We start from the raw sequence: 11,782 nt of genomic DNA on the forward strand, positions 1-11,782 counted from the left end.
TCAGTAGATGAATGGATAAAGAAGATGTAGAACATATACACAGTGGAATATTATCAACCATAAGAAGAAAACAAATCCTACAATTTGCAACAACATGGATGGAGCTGGGGGATATTTTGCTCAGTGAAATAAGCCAGGCGGAGAAAGATAAGTACCAAATGATTTCACTCATTTGTGGAGTTTAACAAAAAAGCCAAACTGAAGGAACAAAACAGCAGCAGACTGACAGACTCCAAGAAGCGACTAGCAGTTACCTAAGGGAAAGGGGTGGGGAGGGTGGGTGGGGAGGGAGGGAGAAGGGGATTAAGGAGTATTAGGATTAGCACACATAATGTAGTAGGGGTTCACCAGGAAGGCAGTATAGCCCAGAGAAGACAAGTGGTGACTGTAGCATCTTACTACTCTGATGGACAGTGACTGCAATGGGGTGTGAGGGGGTACTTGATAATATGGGTGAATTTAGTAACCACAATGTTGCTCTTGTGAAACCTTCATAAGATTGTATATCAATGATACCGTATTTTTTTTAAAAGGAGCAAATTTTTAGCTTAATTGAACTTCAGCCTCATGGTTTCCAGTCCCAGCTATTTGTTCAATTAGATGAGAAAATATATATATACTGAAGAGACTAATTTTTTATAGTGATCCTGAGTTACATGCACAAGTCTAAATATACTATGTTTAAATAGTCTTCTGAAGCTTTCTCAATCTAATTTGGCTACAGAAGAATAAAATTTTTACAAGTATTTTATTGGACTTCTAGAAATACTGCATTGCTTCTCAAAGGAAACCATTTCCTTAAAGAGAAAAAAATCTCAAAAACTCTGCCTCTTTATTGTAGCAATGAAGAAAAAACAGAAGAGGCTGTTAAATTTAATAGAATGTTAAACATTTGCTTGTTTAACACTCATCTCCCTCCACTCCTCCCCACTTAACACCCCCCTCTAAAAAAAAACTCTGTGTTTGGGGAGGCAATGCACCCAGCCACATCAATGAAACATAAATGATCTAAACCAATTAAGATGACCTCATTCTCCTTTGCCAGATATTCAGTTTTCCATATTCTCTTGCAGCTAAAAATGACCATATGATCCAGGTGGAGCAAGACCACTGGGGGTGCTGGGGGGAAAATATTTTGCTTTCTGATAAAAGGGGCAGACTTAAAGGAGAATGGACTGCCACTACCCCTCCCCTTTGTCCTGTCTTGAACACGTTGATGCCTAGAAATGCAACAATCATCTTTTGACCATGAAGTGACAAATATGAGATGAAAAGCTAACAAACCAGGTAAGAAAGAAGGAGTGTGGGTTCTTGGTGATACAGTTAACCTGCTAAATAAACATTAGAAATTCCTACTTCCAAACTTCTTAGGTAAACAGCAAAGGTCCTTAAGCTTCAAACCATAGTTAGTCCATGCGGTGGCCAAAATCATGGCTCCCCAAAGATGTCCACATCCTGATTCCAAGAACTTGTGAACATGCTATGTTACATGGCAAGGGGGAATTAAGGCTGTAAATAAGATTAAGGTTGTTAACCAGCTGATCTTAAAATAAGATTATTCTGGGTTATCCAAGTGGACAGAATGCCACAGCAGCCTTTACATGGAGAAGAGGGAGGTAGAAAAGTCCAGGTCAGACAGATTTGAATGCTGTGCTGTTTGCTTGAGGACAGAGGAAAGATCCACAAGCCAAGGAATGTAGGTGGACTTTAGAAATGTTAAAAGGTAAGGGAACAAATTCTTCACTAGAGCCGCTAGGAGGAACAAATCTGGACTGGTCAATTCAGGCTGCCATAACAAAATACCATAGATTGAGTGGTTTAAACAACAGAAATTTATTTTCTCACAGTCTGGAGGCTGGGAAGTCTAAGATCAGGGTGCCAACAAATTTGTTTCCTGGTGAGGACTCTCTTCCTGGCTTACAGAGCCACATTCTTGCTGTGAATTGGCACAGAGAAATGGGAGCAAGCTCTCTAGTTCCTCTTGCTATAAAAGCATTAATCCCATAATGAGGGCCCTACTGTCATGACCTCATCTTACCCTAATTACCTCCAAAAGGCCCCATCTCCAAATACCACCCGGGTTACAACAAATTGGAGGAGGGCACAATTCACAGTCAGCAGCTTACTGACCAACACCTTGATTTTAGCCCAGTGAGACCTATTTTGAATTTCTGACCTCCAAAACTGCAAAATAATAAATTTGTGTTGTTGTTGGCCATTAAGTTTATGGTGATTTGTTACAGCAGTAATAGAAAACTAATATATGGCAATAATCTGTTACTTGCAGCCCAACACAATCCTAACTGCTGCACAAATTTCCAAGAACAACAATAATAGTTAATATATACTGAGCACTGATTATATGCTAGACATGGTTCTAAGAGAATTTAATCCTTAGAGCATCTCCACGAGATAGATACTATTATAACTTCCACCTCCATTTTACAGATGAATAAATGCAAACTCAGAAAATTTAAGTAATTTGCTCAAGGTCACACACCTAGGCAATGCTTAAATTTGAACCCAAATAGTCTAACTCCAGAGACCATGTTCTTAACCCTATGCCTTAGAAAATATATCCAAGGACCAGAATTTGAGAAAACTTTCATTTAAGGAACTAAAATCTTAGTTCCACGGAATCGTAAACTATTACTGCTTAAGAGAAATTTTGTCTTAAGTGTTAAAATAATTTTTTTAGACCATCATTGAAATGAAAACTCAGAATTTAAGAATTCACTTAGAATTTGAAGACACAAGAATACAAAGGACCCTGGTACAAGGAACACTGCAAAACTATATTATTTCAGGTATGATAAACAAGATATATTTCTGATTAAATAGATTAAATAGTTGTTGACCAAGTATAAGTTTCTTAGGCGTTTTAATTTTTTCTAGAACAGAGGTTCTCAGATTTTAGCACGCATCAGAATTATCTCTGAGGACTTGTTAAAACACAGATTGCTGGACTCCATGCCCAGAATTTCTGATTTCATAAGTCTGTCTGAGGTAGGGCCCAAGAATTTACATATCTAACAAGGTGATGCTGATGTGGCACTTGGAACATCACTACAGAAAGTGCGTGAAGTTTCTAACACAATAAATATATAAAAAATATTTTTCTAAAATATTACATAATTTTATTTTAATTTTTATTCTTGGTCAAAAGGTGGGGAAAGGAAGGGGTTAGTCATTTAATTTAATCAATTAATATACTTGTTTGTGTCTATGGTGACAGATTATACTTAAGACTCACATTAATTTGTTTTCAAAAAGTTAGGAAACTGTGTTTCCTAAATGCCAGGCACATGCTCGACTTTGGGGATAATATAATGAAGTAGTCACTAACTCTCTTTCAAGGAATTCTTAGCCAGTGAGGAGACCAATATAAACATTATAATATGAAAGAAAAAGGTATAGATAGAATGCTCAGCAACACAAGAAGGAGCAATAACTCTATCCAGGAAACAGTCAGAGGGAGCTCCAGAGATGAGGTGACATGTGAGTTGGTACAAAACCACAAAAAAGTGTTCAGCAGTTGAGAAGGTGGGAACAGGCATCTTAGACAGAGTGCACAGACTGATTGCAGCGCAAGCAATTGGATATGGAAATAGGAAGAGGCTAGGAGAGGGTGACGATGAGGCTTTAAAGACCGGCTGGAATCGACGTTCATGATTTGGTCTTCATCTGTGTGGTTCAGAAATCCAAAGTTCAGTTCAGCAGCTACTGTGTGTTGTGTCCGCCTACAATGCTAGCTGCTCAGGGAGAGGAGATTCATGAATGAGCTACACCCCTCTACCCTGAAGATCTAATCTTTCATTTCTGAAGATGTCTTTCTTTTTCTGTCTCTTTTCTTAAAATTAATTTTTTATTTCATTTCTGTAAGGAAAAGGCCTTAAAAGGTCTAAACACCCCCTGAATTGTTGAGAGAAAATTTGAAACAGGTAAATTTAAACAACTTGCCTTTTTTTACCCAGTAAGTGGGCTTACACAAATTCTGGCATCCTGGTCAACCTAGTGGCTAGTCCTGAGGAGCAGCCTTCAGGCAGGATGTTTTTTCAAATACCCCAAATATTTAAATGATCCTTCTCTAGTTTCACTCAGATTCCCTTTGGACCCCTAGAGTGGCTTTACATGCCTTTCAATAGTGCCAAACAAATATGGTGTTTAAATAGAAATCAATTACCCCCAGGAGGTACAAGAAATACACAATTTCTTCACTATTCTTTTTTAATTTTTGATTCTTAAAGCCAAACCACAGAATATTTTACACTTACCCAGTAAAGTAAGTCTCTAAGTTCTACAATTACATATATATATTTTTTTTAAAAAAAGAGGATTGTGGGGTATCATGATTGGTGCACATGGTGAGTCTGGGGTCATGGGAAAGACAGTGTGGCTCAGAGAAGACAAATAGGGACTGCGTGGCATCTCACTACACTGATGGACAGTGACTCCAGTGGGGTGTGGGGGAGCACTCAATAGTAAGGGTGAATGTAATAACCACATTGTTTTTCTTGTGAAACCTTCATAAGAGTGTATATCAATGGTACCTTAATTTTAAAAATCATATTTTTTAAAAAAGAGGAATTACAAAGAAAACAAGTTTTAAATCAAAGTTTGGAAGAAAATTTACTTTTAAATTAGCTTCAATCAACTACTGAGATGTTATATATATATTTATATATATTATATAGCATTCAACTATTTTGTATTTACTTTTATGAATATTTTCCTAGACCTAATACAGGCACCCAGAACACTTTTAATATAGAAGCTCTAGAACTCTTAAAACTCTAAAACTCTATGTATCCTTTTGTTCTTCTCATGCACACAAATACATGCTTAAAAGAAATATATATGTATTCTTTATATATATCCATATATGTATGTATGTATATATATATATATCATTAACAAAAAAGAAAGCAGTAATAAAGGAACAGGTGAACAATAAAGACATAAGACATACAGAAAACAAATAGCAAAATAGCAGACATAAACACTACCTTATCAGTAATTACATTAGATATAATTTGATTAAGTCTAATCAAAGAACAGAGATCAGCAGAATGGGTTTTTTTTTAATGTGATCTAACTCTATTTTCTAAAAGACAAATTTTAAATTCAGACACAGTAGTTTGAAAGGAAAAGGAAGGGAGGGGTCTCCCTTATAAAATAATTCCAAATAATTTATCAAGTTACTTTCCCTTCCAGGAGTTGGAGCCTAAATTACCCTTTCCCTTTGACTAGTTTCCAAAGAGCGGAGCAGAGAAAGAGATAAAAAGTGAGTTTACAGAGGAGAAACCTGGAAAATACTACCTCAGCCAGGTGATCAAGGGTAATATCATCAGTGGTAAATCATGTTGATGACATTTACCCTTGACATGATGTGATGAGAATCTTTACCTCTGTGGGCTTCCTCCCAAGAACTCATAACCCCGGTCCAATCATGAGAAAAACATCATACAAATTCCAAGGAAAGATATTCTACAAAACACCTGACCAGAAGATGCTAAGAAGACATGATGACTAATGTAATATAGTGTCTGGATGGGATCCGGGAACAGAAAAAAGGACCTTAGGGAAAAACCAATGAACCCCAAATCAAGTGTGGAGTTTAAATTAATAGCAATGGATGAATGTGGGTTCATTAGTTGTGACAAATGTACCACAGTAGTGTAAGATATAAAGTAATGTAACCATAGAGGAAACTGAGTAAAGAGTAGAAGAAACTCTCCATATTGTCTTTGTAACATTTCTGAAAATCTACAAGTATTCTAAAATTTTTAAATTAAAAAAAAAGGATGTGAGGCCCAAAAATAACAATGTAAGGGAGCCTTTGAAGCAGATCCTCCATCATTTGAACCTTGAAAGAGCTGCAGCCCAGCTGACACTTTGCAGCTTATAAGAGACCCTGAGCCACAGGTACCCAGGTAAGCTGCCCCCAGATTTCTGACCCACAGAAACTATGAAATAATGAAAGTTTGTTGTTTTAAGCTGCTAAGTTTTAGGATAATTTGTTAGCAGCAATAATAATTAATATAGTATCATTTCTTTTTTTTTTAAGTTTTGTCGAGATATAATTGCCTAAGTTTAAAGTCCACAGTATAACAGTTTGACTTACATGTTTTGAGAGACGAGTACCACAATAAGTTTAGTTAGCACTCATCACCTCATATACATACAATAAAAAGTGAAATCCAAAAAAGAAAAAACAATTTTTTTCCTTGTGATGAGCTTTTAGGATATACTCTTAACAACTTTCATATAACATACATGAAAGCTATATTCATCATACTGTACATTACATCCTTAGTGCTTATCTTGTAAAGTATAATTTCTTTTATGTATAATACTCAGAAGCATCCCTTGTAAAACACAGGGACAAGCTGCATTCAATCCGTTAAATAGTTATATTCATCATTGTAAGTTAATAAATTCTCATTCCAGTTTTTAAAATAGATTCTATAGCAAATTTACTTAGCCTGAGCTCTCCTCCACAAGTTCTGGAATGTAAAAACAAAATATATGTTGATGAAGCCAAATCATATCCCTAGCATATATTAATTTCCTACTAGACACATATACTTGGATCGTACATGGCATCTCAAAGTCAACACATACAATATTCCTATATATATCTTATGTCAGTTACTGTCCCCACCATCCAAACCTAAAACAAAAATAATTCACCCTTGACTTCGTTTCATTCACCCATCCAGAGCCCCTTTCTCAGACATACTGTTATATCTATCCCTAATACCATCATTCTAGTTAAAGTATTCATCATCTCGGCTGGGCCTTTTCTCTTCTCCTCCTCTCAATATCCACCCTCCACGCTTCAGCCAGAAATCTAATTAGGGTTGATCATCAAGCTAAAATCAAAAGCTAAGCTTTACAGGATGGCATACAAACTTCTCTGAGATCTGGAAATAAAGTAAAGCGACAAAGTTTATAAAGAAAATCAGTGGCAAACAGCACTGTCTTCATAATAAGGGAGTCAGACAGGCCTAGGTTCCAAGACCAGGTCTCATATTTCTCTGCCTTCATTATGATGAAGTCATTTCAGTGCTTTCCTATTAGCAAAGAAATCAGAGGGACCCTGGAGAGGATCTTGTTAGCGATCATGATGAGAAAGATGTGGGTTCGTATTACTACTCCCTTCATTATTTTACAATGCTTCAACTGCTTAGAGTTCTCACTTCTGCTAAGTTATTTCCTACTTCCATGCCTTGGATCTTAATATGTCCTCAGTCTTTAATGCCTCTTCTATCTTTCATAGTCCAGCTAAATTTTACTTATCCTCCAACTTTTGTATCAGGAGTTATCTCCTTCAGAACGCTTTCCCTGAAATGCTAGGTTGTGTAAATAGTCCTATTCTGTGCTCTTCAAACACTCCATGCTTACCTGATCTAATCACTTGCTATATATATTTTAAAATAATTTATCTATTTAATGGAATATATCCATATGCTCCTGAAAGTCAGGGAGAGCTACACTTTATGTACTACATATTTTGTGGACTGAAACATGTATAGTGACTTACTAGGAATTCAGTAATGCCCTTAAGTCACTTTCCATTTTATTTAATAGCAAACACATCTGCTTATTATTAGAAGAACAGCAGTACATTACATGTGAAATATTTCTTATTCTGCCCACAGATACTACTTGATATCCATATAAGTTCACATATTTCCCTGGAATAATTTTCTGCCCCCTAACACAGTGGTTAGGACACTGCACTTACCAAAAAAACTTTATAAAATTCCCTGTTGAAATGAGTTTTAACAGGAATTAAGCAATTTATTAACAATGACATGACAAATGCACACGAAACAGGATGGGACTAGAATTATTGTGATTTCAACTAATAACCTCTACCCTACATAATAACCTAGCAATCCATTTTAGAGATGAAGAAACTAAAGTTCAGAAATGTTAACTGCCTCAGAATCAAATAGGTGGCAGAGAAATATGAGACCTGGTCTTGGAACCTAGGCCTGTCTGACTCCCTTATTATGAAGACAGTGCTGTTTGCCACTGATTTTCTTTATAAACTTTGTCGCTTTACTTTATTTCCTGACTCTTCTATTTCTTGGTCCATATAACTTTACTAGACTGTGGTGAAAATTAGTTACTTAAGGTGCTTCCACCCCCAATATGACCATCATTGTTTGTACATTTAAGCGTAAGTACATATATAATGTACCTTTATTTTCATCTACCACTCAGAAGATTAAAATCATGTGCTGGAGGGGAGAAAAAAGTCTTACTCTATTAACTGTGCTGTTTTTTCTGAATATTTTCTAATATGCTTGTCACACATTAAAAGCAGCACAATAATTTGATTTATATTCTGTAAGTAGCTGTCTTTTATTGGTATTATCTGTTCTTCACAGCAATCCACTAGAACAGAAAGAATGTTCAATACTTCTAATTATTTTTAGTAAGTAGAGGAAGTCCTCTGAGAAAGGCCTAGTGGTTACCAAAGGGGAGGGTTGGGCGGAGTGGGTGGGGAGGGAGGGAGAAGGGGATTAAGGGCACTATAATTCTCAATCACAATATAGGTAGGTCATGCGGAAGGCAGTACAACATGGAGAAGTCAAATAATGACTCTAGCATCTTACTATGCTGAAAGACGGTGACTGCAATGGGAGGGTGGGGTGAGGACGTGATAATATGGGTGAATGTTGAAACCACAATGTTGTTCATGTGAAACCTTCGTAAGACTGTACATCAATAATACTTTAATAATAAAAAAAAGTAGAGAAAGTCTGTTAGATGCTTTCTTCATGTTTCCATTTGTTTACTTAGTGTATAATTATAAAAAGTGGATGAGACCTTTTGTTTCCCTAGACCCAAAATGAACTTTTAGGTGACTTAAAGAAACAAAAAATTATCAATAATGTCAACTGGTTATTAAGTCTTGTCTTGATAAATAATTTTGAATCATGACAAGGAAGATCACTGCTTTCTAAACACAGTAGATATATATGATATAAATCAAAGAACAAGCATTTCACAAAACCTTAGTAAGACAGATTTAATGTTCAAAAGCCATTAACTACCTTACTTAAACACTCTTTTATTTGTGGGCTTTGTTACATCTTTAGCTCATTTGCTCTTCATATAGGCAAAAAGATTATAATAATCCAGTTTTTATGTTATTATAGAATGCCATTGGGGGGAGATGAACAACTATCTTAACCAATTTTTAGTTAATGTGCCATCCCTCCCCTAGAAGACTGCAATCTCTTTCAGTTTCTCTTTATTTCTCCTCTCTCTCTCAGGCATGGAATTTTCCTCCCCGCTTCATCCTGATGGAGTAACACATGATCACGTGTTCATTGTCTTATTTTCCTCTGGGTGGCATGGGTACTTCTGTTTCCATCCCTTTTTCATCTTCTTTCTCATCATGATCGCTACCAAGATCCTCTCCAGGGTCCCTCTGATTTCTTTGCTAATAGGAAAGCACTGAAATGACCAAAAAGAAAACAAAGAGAAAAAAAACAATCCCCAAAGCAGCTGAAAGCCCCTAGTCCTAACCATCTCTATGGAAACAATTCCACAGACATCCGTCTGGAAACAATTCTGCAGGCATCACCAAAACAGTAGTGAGTCAATCTCATCAACTCTTACAGGATTCAACTTGAAAACGGAAATAGTTGATAGAGTTTTGGTGAGTTTGCTTTTTTGTTTTGCTTTCAGCTTTTTGGAGAAAAGAAGTAAAACAGGTAGTCAAATAAAAATTAGGCTTACCCCTATATAGTGTACTTTTGTTTAGACTCAAAACTTCCTACTTGCTGTAATAAGAAAGCAAGGGGAATGCCTGTACTGAATTCAAGTCCTTCCTAAGCATTCTAACTGGCAAACAGCAGAGATCTCAATACAAGGAAATTGCAGCCAAAAAAAAACAACAAAGAAAACATCGTAGTTTGGTGGTGAAAAGTCATTGGAATGATTTTAGCATTGAGGCCCAAAACCAAACAAAGTCTATGGAAAGAATGCCAAACTCAACAGGGCAATAAATAGATTGTTTGAATTCAGGCAAGAGGTGAAAGGGATTACAGAATTCCATCTACCAAATGAGGCTGAAAGACTGAAAGGATAAAGTACTGGTGTAATACGAACCCAGGGAATAACACCATCCAAAGTGTGGGAGTATGTAGTCTTACTAATACAGCAATTATTTTTTAAAATAAAGTGAAAGAAGGGCTCACAGTGTCGGTGACGCCAGGACATAACGTTTCAGTCCTGTTCAAAAGTCTCCAGCCACTACACTGTTAACTTAAATTCTCCTGAGCTGGTAACTCTTGCGTTAAGCAAAGTAACTTCAAATTACCTAAACTGATGCTTGTTCCCCTAACGCACGCTGTTATTTCCATCCCCAGGAAGGTCCACAGTGCTTTAAGATCCTGTCCCCTGGCTTTAGGTTTAAAGTCTAGCTTCTGCCACAAGGTGTGTGACCTTGGGCAACTTTTTTCACTTCTCTAGAAGTCAGGCACCTCATCTGTAAAATGGAGGTAATAATTACTATCTTTCAGGGTTGTAATGAGTCGGTGGATTAAGCACAACACCTAGCTCAAGCAAGCTCTCAATAAATATGAGCTATATTTATTATTATCCTGGCTTTATTTCTCTCTCTTGTAGAAATGCCCCTTAGAGGGATATAAAATACTGAAAGGTATTTTGAGAGAGTGGGCTCAAGAAAGGTAGTAGGGCACTATGGCCTAGCCAATTCTTACTGTCCCATACTTGCCTTAAGCAGGTTTGAGGATGAATTAAAGCCATATAATGTACGGTTCTATTGTATGAAAGTAACTGGCTTGTTACCAGTCCTCTCTCCGCCCTACTCACTAGAGATCTCATGAGGGAAACATTATTCAAGCTTCTCCACTGCTAACGCCTCTAGGGCCCCTCATCCCACCTTCAACGGGCTTCCCAATGTCTGTGGTAAAGTCGGAAGTTTTCGTCTAGGTTTGAAGTTCTACAATGTAGTTTCGTCCCCATTTCCAACCAATGGGAACATCTGTATGCTCAAGCTCATTTCCTTCCCTCCCTCGCACTTCATGTACGTTCCTACGTTTACACTTTTAAGTTACTTTGGCCTTTTTACCGTGACTGCCCTCCATCCTTCCCACAGAAACTCAACTTGATTTTTGAAAATTTTAAAAGGCCATTAGGTGTCACTAGGAACTTTGGTGGTGACAGCACAACCGAAAAAGTATTTATGATATATAACTTGTTCGCGAAATTCTCAAGGATGCAAAGCTCTTTTCGAAAAGACTAAGTCGGCTCCCGCGGGCGGCTGATAGGTTACTGAGGTTATAATGCGGGAGAGATGAAGGCAGGAGAGAACTTGGAGGCAAGAGCAGAATGCGAGGAGCGGTTTGTAGGGCAACGTGGTAGGAAGGCAAGCAATTAAGAAGCCCCGTGACGGGGCCCGCTGTAGGTAGCGGGGTTGGCAGGGGCGGGGTCGGAGAAAAGAGGAGCCTTTGCCTGACAGCTGACATCGGGGCCTTGCGGACACTTTCCTATCTTCGCAGCCGAGATATACTTTTACTGCATGATGCAAACATGGTGGACGCGCCTGTCCGTGTAAGTGACGCCGGGCTACGGGCGGGGCCTTTGGAATTCTTTGTTGGTGGGGCAGAGTGCCAGAGAACTTTTCCGAACCCCGGCACCACGGTTCCTTAGAACGCTGGCAGAGCTACTCTGCCACTTCACATCCCCTCCGGGGTTAGGAAGAGGGGCTCTAAGAATTTGATGGCTTTACAGA

Source organism: Manis pentadactyla, chromosome 8 (assembly GCF_030020395.1).
Source record: "Manis pentadactyla isolate mManPen7 chromosome 8, mManPen7.hap1, whole genome shotgun sequence".
Lineage (NCBI taxonomy): Eukaryota > Metazoa > Chordata > Mammalia > Pholidota > Manidae > Manis > Manis pentadactyla.